Consider the following 23,937-nt stretch of genomic DNA (forward strand, 5'->3'; position numbering starts at 1 on the left):
TTAAATTAGGCATTTGATAACTTTGTGCTATATATATATGTCACATTACCAGTGAAAAGTAAAAACGGGGTGTAGGTCCTGACCAGTTTCGACTTTATTTCAAACCATTGACGAAGGACTGATATTTTGATGTGAGGAAGTCACAAAAATATACAAGAACAGTACGGAAGACACACACAGCCGTTAGAGGCTCCATATCCCCACTCAGGCCGGTGTCCCGAGGGTAGGGTGGCCTTTAAAACTCTCATTTTATTAAAAATCACAATAGACTCTCAGGGGACATTGCTGATAAACAGACATACCCACCTCAGATCCACACCTGACAGGTGTCATGAGCAGAGTTTGGAAACTCATTAACATTACTACCCTCATTACTGTGTTTACAAATATGATAATCCCTATTTTCATACATCTCTACTGCCTACCTTAAAGTTTAAACAATTTACAAATTTCTTTTGATATTAAAGGATCAAGTTTATACATTCCTTGACTGATATTCATATTATGGTTGTAACTTTCTTTTATGAAGCTAGATTCAATGATGTTCCTTTCAGTGCATTATTAGAACATACAATCCTTTTGCCCCTTCCCAGTTGATAGCATGATTGTTCTCACTAACATGTACAAATATACCACTGTTCCTTGTGCATATCTTACACATTTCTTATGTTGTTCAATTCTTTTTTCCAGTGCTTTCCTGTTTGGCCAATATAAAGTTGTCACAAGACTTACAAGAATTTTATATACACACCCTTTAATATTGTGGGGAGTTCTTGATAAGTACATTTTTTCATTGTTGTATTGTTCTTAAATGCGACATTAACACCAAAATTCTTAAGAAGATGAGGATATCTTTCATACTATTATTATAAGGCAGAACAAGCAAATTTTTTGTGTTGTGGTTCTTTCTGGTTTTGATACATAGTCTTTTTGCCACTTCAAATGCACTGTTTAATACACTATCAGGATATTTCAATTTTTGCCTGCATTCCTAATCTTATCTATTTCATCATCAATATATTCAGGGCTACATACCCCATAATGCTCTTAAAAACATAGATGAAAACACTGACTTTTTAACCTTATTGCTTTGTCCAGAATAAAATGCACATAGGAAGAAATATTAGTGGGTTTTTCTATACACTATATTTAAACCCACTACTATTTCTTCGTATGAGGACATCCAGAAATGTAAGCACCCATCATTTTCCATTTCCATCGTGAATTTAATTGATGGTACTAATTGATTTAACTTAGCAAAAAGTTTTTACATCTTGGTTCCCTGGCCATACACAAATTATGTCGTCAACATACCTAAACCATGTTACATTACGTGGGATTATGTTGTTTAATATCTTCTTTCAAAAAATTCCATATATAAGTTACTTAACACTGGGGATAGAGGGTTTCCATTGCCATACCAAAATTTTGTGAGTAAAATGTACCATTAAATTCAAATTTACAATCTTACACATAATTTAATCAGTTCAATTAAAGTACTTTTAGAAAATGGGATATCCAGCTGTGTGTTCTCTAACAATTCAGATAAAAACGCCATCAGATCATCTATTGGCACCTTTGTGAATAGTGATACAACATCAAAACTTTACAAGCCTGGATTCACTATTAATCTCTACACTATTTAGTTTATTTATCAGGTCCACATTATTCTTGATATTTGCATTTTGAGATGGTACCTACAAAGGTTGAGAAGTACTTAGTAGATATTCTCAACCCATTAGTAGGTGTGATATATATATATATATATATATATGCTACACAGTCGAGTAGATCTCATTGTACCTTTTGCTAGAAAGTCGAGGAAGTCCACATCTGTTGGTAGGGTTGATGGTGACCGCATCAAAAGGCCACTGGCAATGCATCATCTGTACACACACTCATTTCTTCTCTCAGGTCTACAGCGAAACAAGCATTACCCAAAATAATTTATTTTGACAAAAATCTAACATAACTGGATTAAGAAACAGGAGATGAAATAAATGGAATAATGCTGTTTACCAAATGATCAACCATATTACAGTCCATCATATTCAACTAATTATTCCTCACAATAGGTCAAAATAAGTCAAGTCCAGTACATTCCCAATGAGTACATCTTAACCTCTTAAAAATCAGACACCATCAAACGTCCCCAAAAGACCATTGGTTAAACAATTTAATGAACTGAAAAAGATATGGAATATACACATGACAAAAAGCAGATAAATCACGCCCTTGTAAAATTTTAAATTAAAAGTGAACATATAGAAAAAATGAAAAATCTTGTAGGTGATGATAGGAATATAAAATGAATTAAATAAGAACCCGATAGACAATGATTAGTGGTTTTAATAAGAAAGGAAAACCTGTTAAAAGTCTAACCAAAGACCTCTAATAATATTCAGTGTTGACCTCTCCATCGCTACCATTACATGTGTGGTACAATAAAACTCACAAAGCAAACTTTCCTGCCAGGCCAATTATCAGTTCATTGGTTCTGCATCCTAGACATTTCTAAAAAGTACTTAGTAATATTCTTCAACCCATTAGTAGGTGCCATCTCAAATGCAAATATCAAGAATAATGTGGACCTGATAAATTTTCTAAATAGTGTAGAGATTAACAGCTGAATCCAGGCTTGTAAGTTTTGATGTTGTATCACTATTAATCAAACATCTATAGATGATCTGATGAAGTTTTTATCTGAATTGTTAGAGAACACACAGCTGGATATATATATTTTCTAAAAAGTATATTTAATTGAACTGATTAAATTATATATAAAAGATTGTAAATTTAATTTAATGGTAAATTTTATCACAAAATTTTGTATGGCAATGGGAAACCTCTTTCCCAGTGTTAAGTAATATATATATATGGAATTTTTGAAAAGAAGATATTAAACAACATAATCCCACGTAATGTAACATGGTTTAGGTATGTTGACGACATAATTTGTGTATATAGGGAACCAAGATGTAAAAATTTTTGCTAAGTTAAATCAATTAGTACCATCAATTAAATTCACGATGGAAATGGAAAATGATATATATTATATTATGTTTCTCAATGTCCTCATACGAAGAAATAGTAGTGGGTTTACAATATACAGTATAGAAAACCCACTAATATCTTCCTATGTACATTTCTATTCTGGACAATCCAAATATAAGTTTAAAAGTCAGTGTTTTCATCTATGTTTAAGAGCATTACGGGTATAAGCCCTGAAAATATTGATGATGAAATAGATAAGATTAGGAATGCAGGCAAAAAATTGAAATATCCTGATAGTGTATTAAACAGTGCATTTGAAGACGGCAAAAAGACTATGTATCAAAACCAGAAAGAACTCTTAAACACATTAAAAAATTTGCTTGTTCTGCCTTATAATAGCTTTATGAAAGATATCCTCATCTTCTTAAGAATTTTCCAAGTTTTAATGTCGCATTTAAGAATAATACAACAATGAAAAATTATATCATAACTCCCAGACAATATAAGGGTGTGTATATAAAATTCCGTGTAAGTCTTGTGACAACTTTTATATTGGCCAAATTTTAAAGCACTTGAAAAAGAATCATAAGAAATGTGGGAAGAACAGTGGTATATTTGTACATGTTAGTGAGAACAATCATGCTATCAACTGAAGGGGCAAAGGATTGTATATTCTAATAATGCACTGGAAAGGAAACATCATTGAATCTAGCTTCATAAAGAAAGTTACAACCATAATATGAATATATATATAAGGAATGTATAAACTTGATCCTTTAATATCAAAAGAAATTTGTAAATTGTTTAAACTTTAAGGTAGGAGTAGAGATGTCGTGAAAATAGGATTATCATATTTGTAAACACAGGAAGAGGGTAGTAATGTTAATGAGTTTCCAACCTGTGTGTCCATGACACCTGTGTGTGTGGATCTGAAGTGAGGGTATGGTCTGTTTATCAGCAATGTCCTGAGAGTCTATTGATTTTTAGCCAAATGATCATGTACTGCTATTCTCTTTGTAAATGTAAATGTTATCTGCCATTTCTTGTATATAGACTTCTAACTTGTGAGTTTTAAGACACCATTAGCAATTTATATTGCAAAATATTTATCATAATAACTTTACATTTCATGTGTATTTTAAGAGTCCAAAAGAAAATTAAAAAAAATTTTCACTCTTACATCTGTATGGGACTGGAACCATATCCATCATGGAGTTGTTATTTGCTTGAGACCTTATGCTAGAAGGAGACACCTCTATGTATTTCATCTACAGCAATAGCATGTTGCAGATGAAAAAGCTTGGCATCATTATTAGGTTCTTCCACTGTCATTCTATTTTTATCATCTTTAGACACAGAAAGCCTTAAAGCTAAAATTCAATTAATTTTTTCGGTGGACTGCATTGCTCGACATGGAAAACCAGAGTTTGCTAAAATCAAGAGAGACATTGTAAGTTGATGAAACCTTTGAGAGGGCATTGTGGCAGTGGGTTTACCCTCACTGTAGAAGGCCTCATCGAATCTCAAATGTAGGGCTAATGGCTTCATAATCATAGTAAGGGCGTTTTTTTAAGTCATAATTTAGGGAAGAATTTTCAAATTTCCTTTCATTTTTTAAGCATTATATATATAACATGTCATATTGAATTTTTCTGGTTATACTAAGAGGAACTAAGCACAACAATTTCACAAATCATCGTGAGAGGACCTCGATTTCTTCATCGAGATGTATTTTCCTTGGCTACTGATATTGAAGTTTATCTTTAAGGCGTAGTATCCTTTCATCTAACTTTGTAGCACTTCTAAGTGATAGGAATTTCCACCTACATTTTCGGCGTTTGCAACGTTTCCCTTTAAGAAACCTTTTTTGAGAAACGCAACTTTTTATGCCAGCCTTTATTCGTATCTTGACGGTCAGATACGAAAGATTTACTGATTTTGCATAAGCATTTAGCCAAATGATATATGTCGTTCTCATTCTACCAGGGTAGGGGTATTGTTATGACAATGGCGAGCAAAAGGTTTTCCTTCTTCCACTTTTTAATTTGTAATCATATCAGCCGACGAAATCGCATGTTTTTTAGGATTTGGTTATAATATATTGCCAACTCTCTCTCTCTCTCTCTCTCTCTCTCTCTCTCTCTCTCTCTCTCTCTCTCTCTCTCTCTCTCTCTCTCTCTCTCTCTCTCCTCATCATTGGGTCCTGAGCCCGTGAACCTAGACTGCGAAATTGTGCCATCTTAAGAACTGAGGAAAGAGCAACCGACGAAAAGTCCTTCTGGCTTGAGCGGAAGTCTGGGAGAAGGTAAAACCAAAGAATTTGCTTGGAAGAAGCACATAAACAAACGCTTGAGTTAACATCAGCACGGAGGCTGTTGGTTAGTAACCTTTTTAGAGCATGTATTAGAATGGCCCTATCGTTTGTTCTCGTTTTAAAAGACTTAAGGAGAAAAAGTATTTTTTAGAATCTGACAATCTCGTTACCTTCGCCGGAGATTATAGCACTGGTAACCCAGAATGTCATGAATGTCAGACCAAATAGGCCTAGACCAACACAGTCACCCTCTCCTTTTATATATATATATATATTGTGACGATCACTTTAAAATCGTGGTTTGTGATAAAAAAAAATTGCGCTTAAAATCTTTGTTACAAAGTTTATTATATAAAAGCCTAATTGCTGCGCAAGTCATGAACAGCAGTAGAAATAGTTTATGTCTTCGATGTAACTGAAGGAGTAAGAGTTATCAGAAGCCAGATATATTCATATATATATATATATATATATATATATATATATATATATATATATATATATATATATATATATATATATATATATATATATATATATATGTATATATATATATATATATATATATATATATATATATATATATATATATATATATATATATATATATATATATATATATATATATATATATATGTGTGTGTGTGCATTGGTATGATTCTCGACTACCAGTTCAAATCCCGCCACTCACTCACTGATGGCTCGGATTGCACCATTGCAAAAATCCTGGCAGCCCGTCAACCTAGCTGTCCGAAAAAACCTGAGAGGTTTAGTAGGAGAAAGGTACCATCCTCAGGTTGGGGGTTAAACAGTGGGCCTAGAACACACTGGCCAGGTGTCATAGGCTCTGGGACCTGTTCCCCACTAGCTGCCGGCCTTGAAACAGAGATCAGCACCTGCCCTATGAGCCTACAGAGGCCCAGGAGGACTTTAAATTTGTTATATATATATATATATATATATATATATATATATATATATATATATATATATATATATATATATATATATATATATACTTATATATATATCCGATTTATGACTTACATCAGGAAGTGACAGGTCAAGGTGATACCAACTGACTTACCAAGGTCATAAAAAAAGTTGGAACCTAAGGTTTTACCTGGCCAGACTTTTGAAGCCAAACATACCAGCGAATTTTATCCAACTTCTTCCATCAGTGAGTCAGTCACTACCATTCCATGCAAATTACCCCTTCACTGTGAAATATGATGGAAATAATAATGAACATCTGAGTGTGTGTTAAACACAAATAAATTTCTGACTAACATCAGAATGAATCTCGGTCTCCTGAGTGACAGGCCAAGGCGGTACTGACTGACCTACCAAGGTCATAGAAGAAATTGGAACCTAAGCAATCCGTACCCTTGGTTTTTCCCAGGCAGACTTCTGAAACCTAAAATACCAGCGAAAAATAAACTGAAAATACTTCTGATATGCACACACACAAACACAAACACATAAATGCACATAAACATATATCTATCTATCTATCTATCTATCTATCTATCTATCTATCTATCTATCTATCTATCTATATGGGTGTGTGCGTGTGTTCTCTATTTTTGTGATTTACTAAAGGAGACACTATTAGCGTACTGTATAACTCAAAGCAAAATTCTTAAGGAAATATATCCATAAACTCAATGTCATGCTTTCACTAAAAGCGTAATTATAGCGTAATAGTAATTTTATTACATGGAACAATGGAAACTCAACATTAGTGTATAAAATAAGATATTAAAGCAACCAGACAATATAACGTGTAAAAGCGTCCTGAGTAAATGTGTGGCAGTGCATACTAACCAACATGACAAACTGGAAGTCTGCATCAAATTTGAATGAAAGATATAGCGAAAGATGATCGAAATGTCCAAATGACAATTACCTGCATGGCAGAGTGCAAGCGGTTACAACAGAATATATGTAACCAGGATGCAAATCATTTTCATTTTAATAAATATGCATTTAACAGACTGCCTCTAGAGAAATTCATGTTAACTGCTTTGAGCAGCCTATATATGTCGAGTTAATTAAGCAGATAGCTAGTGTCATAATTACATCTACATTAATGACTGCACTTAAACACGTGGAGGTCTTTCACAAATAATATATGATGCAGCATGCACACTTTAATGCCACGACAGAATATATTTTGACCCATAAATTTAAACTGATATTAACAAACCATGAAGAGACTCATTATGGAATTATCGACCAAATGAAAGAAAATCCAAACAAAGCATTTCTCCTCCTAAAGCCAAGTTCCTTATGATTACGAACAGTTATAAAATATTGGTTTAATATAAAAATCTAAAAATGAACAAGGAACAGGATCCACGTTTGCAATCCAGAATCAGAAGTATTTGACCCAAAGAATACCTATTCCAGAGAAATTTCTTTAATCAGTAAACACAAAGAAAATGGTTATGAAAGGCACAAATGACATAGGCTCACACACAAGCATTATCTTGGCTTGGAAAGCGTGCAATATCTTTTGAGGCGCATAAAATACGAAACGATATAGTTAGGCTTCAGAACAGAACCGAAACAACGAAAGACTGAAAGGTAATAAGAGAGAGAAAGGAACATAAAATGGTTTAGGTGTTCATATCAAACCGTAACAAATACTCCAAGGAGTTACTTGTGTGCGGGGAGAAAAGAAATCCAACAAAATGAACCAACATGACTTTCAGGGGCCTAGGTCAACAAGCACTTCCACGACAAGAGAAATGAAATACAAGAGGGACAGGGCATAACGGGATGCAAATCGATATGGCAAAGAGCTAGCTAGTACCTAGAAAAATCTACCAAGAAACAGAGTATGAAACAGATGATGATATAGGCACACAAATCCATTCCTGTAGACAAATAAAACTACAGTTTAGCCCCAAGCACAGAAGGTAGCAGTATACAAAGAATTCATTGCTCTATACAGAAGAAAATACGATTTCACGTTTAATATTTTCAAATTGGGGACAAAAGTTAAGTATACCTTAGTTTAATCAGACCACTGAGCTGATTAACAGCTCTCCTAGGGCTGGCCCGAAGGATTAGACTTATTTTACGTGGCTAAGAACCAATCGGCCACCTAGCAACGGGACCTAGAGCTTATTGTGGAATCCGAACCACATTATACCGACAAATGAATTTCTATCACCAGAAATAAATTCCTCTAATTCTTCATTGGCCGGCCGGAGACTCGAACTCGGGGCCTAGTAGAGTGCTATCCGAGAACTCTACCGACTCGTCCAACGAGGAACTCAAATTGGGGACAAACGGTAGATATATAAAAGAAGACAAATTTTCTGGACAAGAAAAGTAAAGTTCCAACATGTTTTGTAAAAATTGCTGGACTATTTTCACGAGGTCTATGAAAGTGAAGTAAAATTACTTAGTAGATGGAAAATATAACAAAATACAAAAGAATATAATGAATTCTCGATTGATGGATACAGCGCTGACTAGATACAAAATAAATAAACTGTTGTAAATGAATAAAGTTCAAGAGTTATAAGAAAACAGATCAAACCTAAACGTCAGTCCTCTGGTTCTGAAGCCTGAAATAGCTGAATTTAAGACCTAAATTATAAATTAGACAACCTTCGACACTTCACTTACAATTTGGCACATAATGAAGCATTTTATTGAGCATACTGTAAGATTTCAAGTATTCTCAACAGACTATTTCGATGGAAGATATTCTGAGGAATGTTATATAAGGAAAGCTGGACTTTAGTCAAACACATTAGTTACAGCTGGCACGCCTATTACGGTTTAAGAAGTCATTTTCTCTCCTTTTTACCTTCCAGTTCCATTTGTGATTTAATTTAATGCCGTTGATTTATTTACTCTTAATTTGGGTATACAAAAGAAAGATAATTTTAACAAGAGTTTTCATTTTGATTATTTTGGTGTCGTACTCTTCTTTAGAAGTTTCAACAATTAATTCATATACTAGTTGTGTCCCTATTTTTGCAATGAGCAGAATACTTTATAAGAATCATGATTTAATTCATCAGCACTAACCGTAAATAACAACGTCGTCTCTGTATTTTTCTGTAGTGTAACAATTCAGCTGCGTATTCATAATTTCATTGTTGTAGATAATTTATGAAATATGCTGCAACTCTCAGTGGAATCATAAAAATTCCACGAGGCATCAAATACTACTGGAAAATGTACTCTTTTTCAGTTACGGCCAGGGAATATTAATGTTTGTATTAAAATTTTCACAGAGTAACCTGTATTACTCCTGAAATATCACTGACCTGCATTGGAGCGAACTTTTCATCAATTACGAAGATAAGAGACAGAATACGCGAAACGAAAACTTAACTGATTAATCAAGGCTTTGTGAAAACCGAGATTAGTTATACAGGAATCCAAAAGAAAAGCAACGACTGAAAAGACGTTATCTATGTTCAGATTCCGAAAAGTTTTCTCCATTGTCGATTCAGTTTCTTGTTATTTTACTGAGTCTGATTTGAATATTCATCTTATACAACAGAATCTCACTTCGTTACACTTCTTGACATATCTAAAAAGGAAGCCTTCAGTATTAACAATAATACCGAGCAAAATCACAGAATACACAAAACTATGCTAACTATGAGGCAACAAAGAAATTGGGAAGTGAGGCGAAAAAACGAATGAAAGAGCAAGTCATTTTTGGAGGACAAAACACTGAAGCCTCTGACTGAAACAAGGTTATTGGAGTTGACATAAAGGAATAAATTTTCATCGGTGTTATATGAGGACTTATTTCTACCGCGGACTTCAACCGTCTTATTTCTTGAAATCCTCTTCCACCCAACTCCACGAAAGCAAACTTCTTAGGTTATGCAAGTTAAAGCTGTTTGCATCGCAGATTTTGCATCACGGGAAAGGTTTAAGGAAACTGGTTCAGCCTTCATTTTCCTGTGAAAATGTGCTGCATTTTATTCCTCATCCCTTTTTGTAATGTGCGAACTTACGCAAGGAAGAAACATATAACTGCCATTACATTAAAATGCTTTACTTCCATAAACTCAAAACATGTATTTGAAAACTTTTAAATAATTTAGGTCAACATGATATCCAACGGTTTAATTCTTTCCAGAAACATTGTTTAACATATGTGTATGATATATATATATATATATATATATATATATATATATATATATATATATATATATATATATATATATATATATATATATATATATATGAATAGATATATATATACAGGGTGTTTATATATTAGAGCCCCCTCTACAGCATAAACTAAAATTGATATGGACAAAAACAAAAGTAATTCAGAACAGGTATTTATTTAGGTTTCTCTCTGAGTATTTAATGTTTTGTGTGGCCTCCATCTGCCTGTACCACAGCCTGCATTCTTGGGGGTATGATTTCAGCAAATTGCAAAAAGCTGAGACTCAAACTCAATTTCCCTGAGCACTTCAGTCACCTCTCTTCGCAGGTCATCAAGTCTTGGTATACCATCATAGTTCACTGTGCATGCTTCAACATGATCCTTTAAGATACTATCAATGTTTTCACACATAATAAGGTCAGGGGAGCTACTTGGAAATTCACTTGACGAGAAGAAATCGATACCACTGTTTTGAAGCAGCTCCTGTGTCTGAAGAGCCTTGAAACATGGTGCCTTATCATGCAAAAATGTGACTTCTTCAACAGATAACACATTTTCAGGATCTTTGAAAGGAAATACTCCACCAGTAAGCACAGTTTCTCTGAAGTATTGCCATTCCATGACTGTCCTTTTTCTTTGATGATCCACATTAACTGTTTGGCTGTGAAACAGAGAAAAATTCCCAAACATTATCAAAAACAGCTTCGTCAATGCTGATATCATCCAACTTTGCAACCCAAATGATGTCATTTTTATGATTTCGCTTCCTGACTGTGTAAATGAAGAATTCATCTGATGTGGCAACATGGAGAAAGTCAGCTTCATCCCACTCTTTAAGAAATAAACCACAAAACCATATTGGTCTTCTCTCTGTTGCTGAGTGATGTTGGGCTTGCTGATAACATGAAATGGCTTGATACCAATTTTTTCAACTCACGATATACAGCACTATAACTTCTCTTCTTTCCCATTTTTGTTTCTAGTTCCACCAATTTACGTTAAGACTTTCTTGGTCTACCCACTGCCTCAGCTATGATGTCTTTTGACTCCTGAGAAAGGACTTCAGGATCCAAGATTCTCACTCTTTTCGTGATGACAGTCATATGGATTTTTGTTCCAGTTTCTTTTAACAAAGATTCATCTCTTTTAATGTATTTAGCTATCCAGGAACATGAAATGAAGGAACATTGGCCTCTCTGAAGGTTATGTTAGGTCAATCCATCTGATTTCCTCCGAGTCGTCAGTGGCTGTATCTAACTCCATCATTCAGTCTGAAAATACAAGAAATGTAAAATGAAAAATAGCTTAATAGAAACTTTTATAGCAGAAAACTTCATAACTTTCCATTTGTTCTGTGGAGGGGGCTCTAATTTGAAACACCAGAATACATCTATATATACTGTATAGACGTATATATGTATATATATATATATATATATATATATATATATATATATATATATATATATATATATATATATATATTATGTATAAACCTGTGAACAATTAAGAAAATTGTTGCAAAACAAGCGGGCTTCTTTCTCCTTACTTGAAAATCTGGGAGGAGATCTGAATGATCATCCATATTCTTCTGCAGAAAAATTATCAAAAACAACTACGTACAATGGAATCCTTATTAATAAATATAATTTATTTACATTATTTATAAGACTTGAAAATAACATCTTTCCATTTCAACAGCACATCCATATTGTTGAAAATTCATTATTCATGGAAGGTGAGGGAAATACCATTATTACATCTTTAGGGATCCTCATCGAATTTTGAAATCTAATTGGAGCAATGCCAAAGGGATAGACCTAACACCACTGAGAAGTACAGTCCTTTGTCGAAAGATCCGACAATCATTTTAAATGAAAGGTCAATCCTTCGTAGCCTGAACCATACTAACTAAGCAATAGGGCTACTGCAGCTCATTACCTTTTTCTGATTCCACGGCAATATTGAAGTGGCAATAGCTTGACCTTGATCTGCAAGTTTATTGAGTATAGATATAAGATAATTTAACATTTCTCTGTTATATTATAATTGAAAAAGGGTTTATTCTCTTCATAATACTATAACTCCATGAAAAAAGTCGTTATCTACTAACATCTTTACTTTTTCACATCTGATTCATATTGACCTAACCGCACCGGATACTCATTTACTATTACTTTTCGAAAATACTGACTCAGCTGAACATACGTAACCCTATCATTATTCGAATTCTTTTGCCCTTGATATCTGACTCTTGAAGTATGGCACTCTTCCGTAATTCATAAAGGTCTGACTATGATTCTGAAACTTGCACTGCAGTACAAAATATTACCAATAATTTAGAGTAACAATTAGACTAAGGTTTAAGAATATTCACTACTACAAGTTGTATCTCTAAATAACCAGGACCAACCATCCCAACATAGTATAAATGGTCAAAATTTTCTTCTAACAATTCTCAAGTTTGGTATTCGCATCTCTCACTCTTAATCATCACAGGCTTTACAACGCACCCAGCTCTGTTGCACACTGAGTACTGTAGTTCTAGGTCTGAAGCTTCCAATGGTGCTTAAAAATTGTAATGATACCCTTGTCTGACCAAAAATAATTATGCAACAGTTATTGTATGATAACATTCCATAATTAAACTCCAGTAGTCTCACATAATTTGATGTTACTCGTTAATTAATCGTACTTTACAGCCGTTCATACAGTCTTATTTTCTTGAACTGGTTACAGATTTGAACATTTACTTCAGTATATCTAAAAATTACTTCTAAGGACGTGTACGATAACTTCACTCCAGTAGTCTAAATGATTATTCGAAATATTTTTCAAATCAATGTGACAGGCGCCTAAAATTTAAAAACCAGAATGCGCTTGAATACAAAATGGAATAAATTAGGCAAGGTTTAACTTCGAAAGACAGCATATCCCAGACGCTTGAAAAACTAAACGTTATAAGTTTGATTTAGAGAAAGTGAGAATAAGTACAGAATTATAAAGGAGTGTGCAGCCCCAAATTCGGGTCCTCCAGTAACTGATAACCTCTGAAGCATATGTACGAAATGGTGACGCACCGTATATCATGATACCGTTTGTAAAGCTTTATACTTCAGTGAATTTATTTAGTATCCTCCAGAATCAAAATCTACCTTGCGGAGGACGATACCATGATGAAAGCTTCCGAATCCGTCGCCTGAATAATAAAACAGTAATGAACAGATTAATTATGAATCAAGTCCCAAATGAACTAATTACACGGTGGTTTAATTCATGAAAATGTGAGGCTCAGCCACTCCCACCCCAACTCCCTCTCTCTCTCTCTCTCAGCTATTTATACACATGCATGTTAAAAATATTATTAATATTGGGTGCTGGGTATATTTACATATAATACATATCATGATTTAAAAATCGCTAAAGAAATCATAATTATTTCTTTATCGCCGAAGTACACACGTAATACAAAAGCATACATATTGTAGGCATGAATTGCTCTTCATGCAAATGAAGACTATTGGTGCCTCCTCCGCTTGCAAAAATAATAGACACAGAAAAGGGTAAAAAAAAAAATAAAGGGTAAAAAAAAAAATAATTGAACGTTATACTTAATGACGAAGGGTCAGTGTTGACAAAATAAGAGAATGGCTTATGAATTCAGTATTATGATTAATAAACGCAGTAATTCACTGCAGTCAGTGAGTTTCTTAAGAATAATTAAAAAGCACTTATGAAATTGTTCATGGTACACAAGTATTAATACTTTCCACACAAATCTCGAAACCCACAGACAAACACGCACACACACACAAATAAGCAACCAGAAACATTTCATATCTCAAATTAGAGTTCGAGCTTTTTCATGAATAACTCAGCATGCATGCATTATCCGCCGTCCTCGTCGCAAGAAAGGTTTTACTTTACATTCTTATAACAGAGTGTCTTCTTATTGCGTAAACGGCAACACAAGATAAAGAAAGTCAAAAGGAATCCAAATACCACGTACCGAATCGTTGAAAGGCCGAAAAGCGAAATATTTTATGATCTTCCGTCGTGCAGCAGATTGTGTTACACAGGCAAAATGCCTTTTCCTAAATATTATTTCTTTATATTTCAAAATTATTTTCAGATCCTTACAAAAAGATTCTGCTGACAAGAAGGAAAAGAAAATTTTTTTTCGTGTGCAAGTGTGTGTGCGTGTGTGTGTGTGTGTGTGTGTGTGTGTGGGAGAAGGGTTGATCATCAAGGTATAATGTTAACTTGGTCAAAAGCAGCTTTCCACATGACATAACTATGCTTTGTTTGATTAAAGCATAGCCTTAAGAAAATAAAAACTGGGTTTGCTCGTCCTTTACAAAATTATTACGCATATAAGAAATGGAAAAACTGTAAATCCTCCAACAACTGTCCTCTTGAAATGGTTTCACCACTTTACGAGATAAATTACTAGAAAAGCTCTCCTGCCTTGTGCATCACCTCTCAATGCTTATTCGCCTTTTTTATAACAACACCAGTGCTTAACATCTGAATCATCATTAAACTCCAGGGTAATGAGTGTTTCATGTATCTAATACTTCACATTTAAAAAAAAAATTCTATGTTTGTGGCAGACAAATGCAATGGCGGATGGAGACAAAAAGCAAGAGCAGGATAGTTAAGGATGGACACACGAAAGAAATCAACAGCTACCCAACTGAACGATTGAAGTATATAATTTGCAAAAATGTCATGATTCCGGAAGAAATGAAATCTCTGGTAATTTATGGTTCAGCGTTTCAATTAAGTCAACGAAGGATCTAATATCTAATTAGGAGAGATAAAAGGAACTTCATGATAAAATAAAAGCGAAAACTAGTGTTAACAAAGTGATCATAGAGATGCCAATTAAGAGTGTAACAAGGAACATCGTTGGCGTTAACACACGGTAACATACTCACTGACATCACCATAATACCGATGGAGGTTTGCTCGAAGTTTAAGCATGTTACACCCACTTCATCCCGCATGCCTGCCTCATGTTCCCAGGTAGACTTTCCTATCTAATAACGAATATATGATCTTATGGGACGAATACTGGAGCGTTATGTATGTTTGTAATAACAAACAATCCAGAAACAAAATATGTTATTTACTACATTTGCTATCAAGACAGCAAACTTATGTGACCACACTAATTTCAGGTGAGTTATCATCCATAATTTATGAACATTAGACAGAGAATGTATTAATGGTGACTGTTTTCCGCAAAATATTTACAGTTAAAAAAAGACTCCAATAAACCAACTATTATATTAAAAAATTAATACCTCTGAAAATCCTAATGCTAAAACAAAAACCCTTGTTATAAGGTAAGAAGAACAAATAACTGTGCACCTTAAAATTACGAAAACACTGAGGAAACGTGGAGATAAACGTAGTAGACATTTAATTTAATAAGTAATTCAAATAAATCTGTAAACCAAAAAATCACCAGATAATAATCAATTAAAAGGTATAACAAAATTAGCAAAGAAGTAACATTTCTACCATCACAGAGCAAAAGACGTTTACGATTTAGACATTTGCTTGCACCCCGTCCCTAACTGGAACACCTTTTTAATTTGTAATGTTAAGATTTTGGTTTTGCAGATCTTAAACTTAAATAATTTGCTGAAGGTGTTCTAGAAGTATTTTCAAGTTTTAAATATGCATTTTTTTTTAGATCTGTTTAAACTATATAACGAATAAGTTCATAGATAAAACGATCGATCGCTGTCAGGGGAAAAATCGATGAGTGAAACTCGGCATTAGGTGCCAATTACTGATTTCTGCTAAACTGAAAGAATATTTAAAAGATCAAAACTGCTTTACACGTTCATCGTATGAAGTATCCCTTTTTAACTCCAAAGTTTTACTTATACACAGACACTTACACAAACAATTACATTCCTGTTCGTTCTCCCCATCTTACTGAACTTGTTCATTGTTTCAGTACATATTCGGAGAGATGAAGCATAATTATTGTCCAATTAACATCAAAAGAATAATTCTTCGGCGGCACCTAGCAGCTTAGAACTCTTCAATTATGATGTCTTTTTATTTTATAAAAATAAATTCTTTAACTAAACTCTTAAATATTTGAGAGACGAATTAGTCATTAAATCAAAAGAGTCGCATCAGCCTATCCTTCAGTAGGCTGATGCGACTCTTTTGGCCGTTATGACTAATTCGAAAAAAATATCACCATGACAACTCCTTCTACAATGAGAAACGAAGCATTGTCAGCCTTTACAGACATCTAGATTGGGTCAGGAAAGATCCGTGAAACCTCACGTAAAATGTAGGACTGAGCATGAAATTCGGGGAACTAGTGCCCTATTGTGTAAAAGGATGACGAACCCAGAACTTGACATACTACTAGACCAGGATCCCAGAGCATTTATTCATGCGAAAGACGGCAAAAGGTTCAACATCATTAATATACCAACCATGACTCGTGCCCCTGATGCTTCAGAGGATGCAGCAGTTGTGTCTGACTCTCCGACCTCTCCTCAGGTAGTTCCAGCTTTGTCTGGTGCTCCTGAGTGGGAAATTTCTGTTATGAAGATGCCCTCAAAGGTGCCCAGCACCCATGATACTAGAGGCTTTGCCATCCATGTCAGGCTCCTCCTTCATGGAGGTAACACCATCATCATCGACACTAAAAAGGAAGGCAGCCATCAGCAATCAGTCTCCTTCCAGAAAAAGGCAGGAGCAAGGTAGTTAAGTGAAATATTTGAAAAGAGGCTCTAGTTTAACAGCCTCAGAGTCTAAAGAAAATTAATTTGTTTTCTCCAGTGGAACTGTCAGGGATTAAGAGGTAAATGGGAAGAACTAAGGCTGCTCATATCAGAAGTGTCTCCTATATGTATAGTTTTGCAGGAGACTATGATTGGTAATAACACATGTCCCAGCCCATGAGAGTATGCATCCTATCATTCCCTTTATAACATAAATATAGGAAGCTACGGGGGTGTAGCTTTATATATTCGTAATGACACCCCACAAAACCTATTAGTATCCAGTCTTCACTGCAAGTGCTAGGTGTGCAGATCCATTTGCAAGAAAATGTAGTGTGTTCTCTCTGTCCAACAGCTACCACGTCCCTTTGCTATTCTGGGAGATATGAATAGTAGAAACCCTCTTTGGGGTGACATCATTACCAATCAAAGAGGAAATTGCCTTTGTTCCATCACAGAAAGTGAAAATGTGGGAATCCTCAACACAGGAGAGTCTTCAAATTTTCATGTTCAAATAGGCACATTGTCAACAATTGACTTATCTATATGTAGTGATGTCTACCTTATCGATTTCAACTGGAGAGTGATAAATGATAGATTTACCAGCGACAATTTTCCAACAGTAATGAATATTGCTTCAAATCCCCCATCTTCAAGGCTATCTAAATGAAAGATTGGTAAAGAAGAATGGGCAGCATTCCAAGATGGCTAAATAGATGATTTAGCTGATGACTTTCCCTCTGTAGATGATGCTCTTGATTTTTTCAATACAATTAAATTTTCAGCTGGTCTTCAATCAATACCTATGACTTCAGGCATATTTATCCGCAGACCAGATTCCCTGGTGGACTCATAAATGCCAGGAAACTCATACAACTGAGATCACGTTTCACCAGATATCACACACAAAAATGTGAGCATTACCATATTGAATTTCGAAGAGCAAGACCTCATCTCCGCATGGAAATTATAAAGGCATGAAAGGAATCTTGGATAATTTTCATATCTTCACTAAATTCAAAAACACCCCTAACTTTAGTCGGGAAAAGTTATAAAAATAGCAGGCAAATTTACTCCTTATCAACCTCCAGTTATCAAGATCAATGGTAGTGAAGAAGCAGATCCCCAGTTAGTGGCAAGAGTTTGCTAATCATTTTGCTAATGTTGCAAAGAAAACTGATGACGAACCCTATTCAGTTCAAAGAAGGCTAATGGAACAGGTCGAAATTGATTTTAATACATCAAAGAATGAACGAGCCTTCAGTAAATGTAATGAATCAGCTCCTGGACTGGATGATATATTCAGTGATTAACCATACCTCGAAAATACCAGATCTTTAATATTAAGCCTTATTAACAGAATTTTCTGAGAACATATTTTCCCTAAACTATGGGAGATGTAAAAATTACTACCATTCATGAAACCAGGGAAAGCCCCATTCAAGATAGAGAATCATGGAAAAAAATGGTGATCGCATGTTTGCTGTGGTGCTTGGAACGTGGGAAATATCTGCCGCCTGCTTAGTGTGGTTTTCGAAATATGCACTCCACAACTGATATGTTGGTTCAAATGGAATCTTCAATGAGTAAAGCTTTTGCTAACAAACAGCATCACGTCACTGTTTTCTTTGATCTTGAGAAGGCTTCTGATACAACATGGAGAAATGGCATTGTAAGGGTTCTTTATGAACGTAATATGAGAGGCATTTTGCCTAATTTTATCAAGACGTGTATAAGAAAAAAGCAGGTTATTTCAGGTTCAGGTTGGGGCAACAATGTCAGATGTATTCAACCAAGAAGAAGGAGTACCACAAGTAAGTGTTCTATGGGTAACCTTGTTCGCCTTAGCAATCAATGGGGTGTCCAAAATAATTCCCCAAGATGTAGCTATACTCTTATTGTTGACAACCTTTTGATATTTTTTGCAGCAACAAGGATGGCAGTGGCTGAACACCGCCTTCAGCTCTGCATGTATAACATAGTAAAGTGGGCTGAGATGAATGGATTTAGGCTTTCAACTTGTAAAACGATAACCATGCACTTTTGCTGTATAAGAGGATTCTATACTGATCCAGATCTGTTCATACATGGGCAGGGAGTTCCATGTGTTGGTGGAACAAGGGCTCTTGGGTTGATTTTTGATAGCAAGCTGACTTGGATTCCACATCTGGAATATATTAAGATCAAATGTTTGAAAGCAATGAATTTGCTGGAAGTTGTGTCTCACACTTCGTGGGGTGCAGACTGAACATAGATTTTGAGACTATACAAAGCCTTGGTCTTATCAAAATTAACTTATGGGTGAGAAGTGTACACCTCAGTCAAACCTAATAGCCTTAAAATGCTCAATTCAATTCATCATGGAGAAGTAAGGTTGTGTACAGGAGCTTTTAAATCATCTCCCACTGAGAGCATGCTTGGAGATGCTGGAGAGATGCCTCTGGATCTTCATTACCAACGTCCGCTGTTTTGAAACTAGTGCAAATTTCAGATGAAAGACACTGGCAATTTTATGAATATTAACCCACGCAACCTCAACCATTTGCTTTTAGAGTAAAATATAAAACCAGGCAATTAAACATGCCAAGGATGGAGATTGTACCAGCAAGGTATTCAGTTAGGTGCCCCCTGGAACCTTCCAAAGGCAAAATTTTGAAGATATTTTCATTTAATAAAAGCAGAAATGTCCAATGAGGCAATGAAATCAGTATTTTTAGATAATTTCTCTCAACATGATAACTCTGTTGCTGTTTTCATGGATGGCTCAAAGTCAGATGCTGGCATCGGCTTTGGAGTGCCCTTCCCTGATGTAGAAAGAAGTGGGAGATTATCATAGGCTGCGTCTATTTTTACAGCAGAACTGCAAGCAATTTTAAAGGCCATAAAAGAAATTTTAACTCAGAATGGAAACAGTTTTACCATATATTGTGACTCAAGAAGTGTTCTTCAGTCTTTGGAATCTTTTAACCCTTTGCACCCACTGGTTTTAGAGATATTGGATTTTAGCCAAAAGAAGAGGTGAAGAAATAACTTTTTGCTGGGCACCTTCCCATGTTGGGGTTCTTGGGAATGAGCAAGCTCATTAATTTGCTATGTCAGCAGTCATCTCCCCAGAACCCAGAAGATGCCTACTATCATAACGGGATGATGTATATCCTCTAGTAGATCAGAAAATTGAAAAACCTTAGGCAGTTCCTTTGGGAAAATATTCTAATGAATGAAAAAATGCACAGTATTACGTCATCAGTGTCTATTGGTCATATCCTTTTATGCCAAGGAGACAAACGATGTTGTGCAGGCCAAGGATTGGGCATACAAAACTCACTCATGGGTTCTTGATGTCAGGCGAAAATCCTTCATTCTGTGATGACGGTATTGTGCCCTTGACTGTGAGACATTTGCTGGTCGAATGCCCCAGTCTTGGGAATCTAAGGCATAGGTTCCTCTTTTGGGGACGTGACAGAGATGGACACTTCATCTTTGTAACGATTCTCAGGAAGGTTTGTAATTTAGAGCAGCTATGTATCTTTATTAGGGAGGCGGTCATCTCAACAAAATTTAGATCAAATACATAAAGAGTATGTGTGTGTGTGTGTGTATATATATATATATATATATATATATATATATATATATATATATATATATATGACATTGTTATTATGTTTATATATATATATTTGTTTTTAATTATATATATATATATATATATATATATATATATATATATATATATATATATATATATATATATATATATATATATATATATATATATATATATATATATATATATAATGCCAAATATATATATAATATATATGTATATATATATATATATATATATACATAAATATATATATATGTACAGTATGTATGTATGTATGTATGTATGTATGTATGTATGTACATAGTGTATAATTTTTTAGACATTTCTGATATGAGACTCGTTTTAAACTTATCTTTTTAATTTCCTATTTAATTACTATTACGGCGTCAATAACCTAGATGTTGTGACGCCAGTTTTAATAGCCATAAATCAATCAATCAATCATTCCTACTGATTTTATATATCTTTCTGTCTGTTGAAAAGAAAATAGCTAATGGTAGGAACTCTCTGTTCCTGTATCTGTCTGTCTCTTTATCTTCAAAAACAAGCATTGTATGAAGTCTCGAGTATTTGTATATTTCGAAAAAAGACTTTCGACAATTAATTCAAGGGTCAGAGAGTTATTTGTTGGCTGGGGTCTACACTACATACAGTTCATGTTACTCGGGTTCCACTTAATACAATACATGAATTCTTTTTGATTCCATAAAATTTTATGGTATGTTGCAATAAATGCTGAAAGTGTTCTCCGAGTTCCCTTTCATTTTCCGCCTTGTTTGATTATTTACTAGAGAGAACACTTTTGAATTAACCATCTATCCCCAAAAATATTTTCAGTTTAGTTGCTACGCAATTTTTCGTTCCTTTATATGTTAAAGATACATCGACCAGACAGCCAAGAACTCTTTCTATTTTATCTATAAACATGAATTTCGGGCTACCTCCTGCAGCTCTTTGTACCCCTTTTTTTGAGCTTTGGCTGAGGGTGGTATTACCAAAAATTGATATTGTTATGGGCCTAGCTTTTTATTATCTAATGACCATTTGTGTTTCACTTTTGTTGCTTTACACACAGTTTTTATTTTGAAAGTTCATTAAGTTTTGTTTCATCATATTATTATCTCCTGAGATGGTACAGCATAGAATACCAAATGAAAAGAATGGCTGTTAACAGAGAGAGAGAGAGAGAGAGAGAGAGAGAGAGAGAGAGAGAGAGAGAGAGAGAGAGAGAGAGAGAGAGAGAGAGAGAGAGCGAATAGCTTTGTGTCCTCTGTGGGACCTTGTATTAAAAAGAAATTTTTTTCTGGATTACCCAAAGAGTTGGAAATCGATAAGATATTAGAAGTTGCTAAACTGCTTGTGGTATGTTTCAGAAATTAAATTGGATTCGAACATAAAAGAATAACTTTGATTATGTTCAAACACGGAAAAACTATTTCCTTCAGTTAAAGGCATATATATAATTATGTTCCTTGTCTTTTCATGACTATGACATTCATCTCTGAGATTATTTTCTCTTATGGGACCATGACACGGAATTATTCATTATACCAGCAATATTTTAATCAGACTGGATAAAATCTTAATAGGATATGCATTTTGAGGGTGCAAGTCTTAGGAAAAAAAAGAAAAACTTGTTTTTATTTTTCCTTAACATTTCTTCCTGAGGACACTACTATTTCAAAACCTCACCGAACTTAGATGCAAGTAAGAAAGAGAAAATAGAACCACAAGTATTGGTGAACATTTTTATTGTAAAGGAACAGTTCCTTTTGGAGGGAGGATGATATCTCCAAGTAGTAGCAGAGAGTCAGTTTTCTTTAAACTTCCTGTTTTTTTTTTTTTTTTTTTTTTTTCACGTGCGGTAAGGGGGCATTTTTACATTCACTAAGTAAGCCTTTCTTGCCAATACTCTTTAAGCCTCAATTCTAGATTATCCACTTAAACTTTTATTAGACTCTTGACTTGAATGAACTTTTTTATCTTTTCCTGCAAAGGTTAAAGAGTGATTTTTAATCATTAAAAAATATGTTTCTCCAAAATTTTCTCAGGTGAGGAGAATTTCATTTGCAACTAGAAGATCTTTTTGATACAGAATGCTCAGCCACACCATAATTCAGCTCATCCATGAATTCGTTGAATGAAGTTCGTCTCTCTTGGAGGCTGAAGAACATCAGTTCCTCTACGTTACCTCTATTCTCTCACCATGCCGAAGTCATCTGGCTCTCATTCAAGAGCATTTGAAGGCAAATGACAAAGCAGATACCACGAAATTTTTCCTTTTCTCGTCTAGATTCAGTAGACGGTGGAGGTCGAGAGGGACATTGTGAGTAAAGGAGACACTTTCTGGGCGAGATCAATGCATCAACAGGCTTCAGCCTTCCACACACAGTTTCCTTTTACGAACTTGCTGCAGAAGGAATGATCAGATAGCGCTTCGATGAAATTTTCTTTTCTGTACAGAGTGCAACCACAACTACGGGACTAAGGAAAAGGTATTCCTTCTTTTCAAGTTCATCGTGTAGTAGGCGATGCGTGTACATACACCACAATCACGCATTTATTCAGAAACACATGTTTAATATTTATGTGCTTAATATATTTGATAAGTCTTTAAATGCAAAACGGATCACGAACAGAGAAGTCAATTATATGCTTCCAAATTTTGTTTATTGAAAATGTCTTTTCTTTGAATCTTATTGTCCAGTATATTCCAGTAATCTTTGTTTTACAAACGAATTCACCACAACAAAATAGTTGTCAATATATTTCTAAAGTGAGCTTCAATTTTCCTTCACTGCGATAAAACACCTTTTGAAAATTTCAGTTTTTATGCTGATACTCATTTTATACATGTAAGATTATATATATTATTTTCTCGACGCGTGTAGATCGTATTTACACAGATCTCTCTCTTGGCCTCCGAAATTTGGATATGAATTCTAAATAGGTTAGCTTAATCTATCAACAATGGAAACATCAACCAAAGAGTTCGTTGGTTTTTATACAGAGTAACATTAAAAAACAAAAAGTGGCTGAATGATGACAAAACCCAATCTTCAACTGTGTTCTCTTCCACTGCTGAGGCTTAAGACTT

Source organism: Macrobrachium rosenbergii, chromosome 8 (genome assembly GCF_040412425.1).
Source record: "Macrobrachium rosenbergii isolate ZJJX-2024 chromosome 8, ASM4041242v1, whole genome shotgun sequence".
NCBI classification, from domain to species: Eukaryota; Metazoa; Arthropoda; class Malacostraca; order Decapoda; family Palaemonidae; genus Macrobrachium; species Macrobrachium rosenbergii.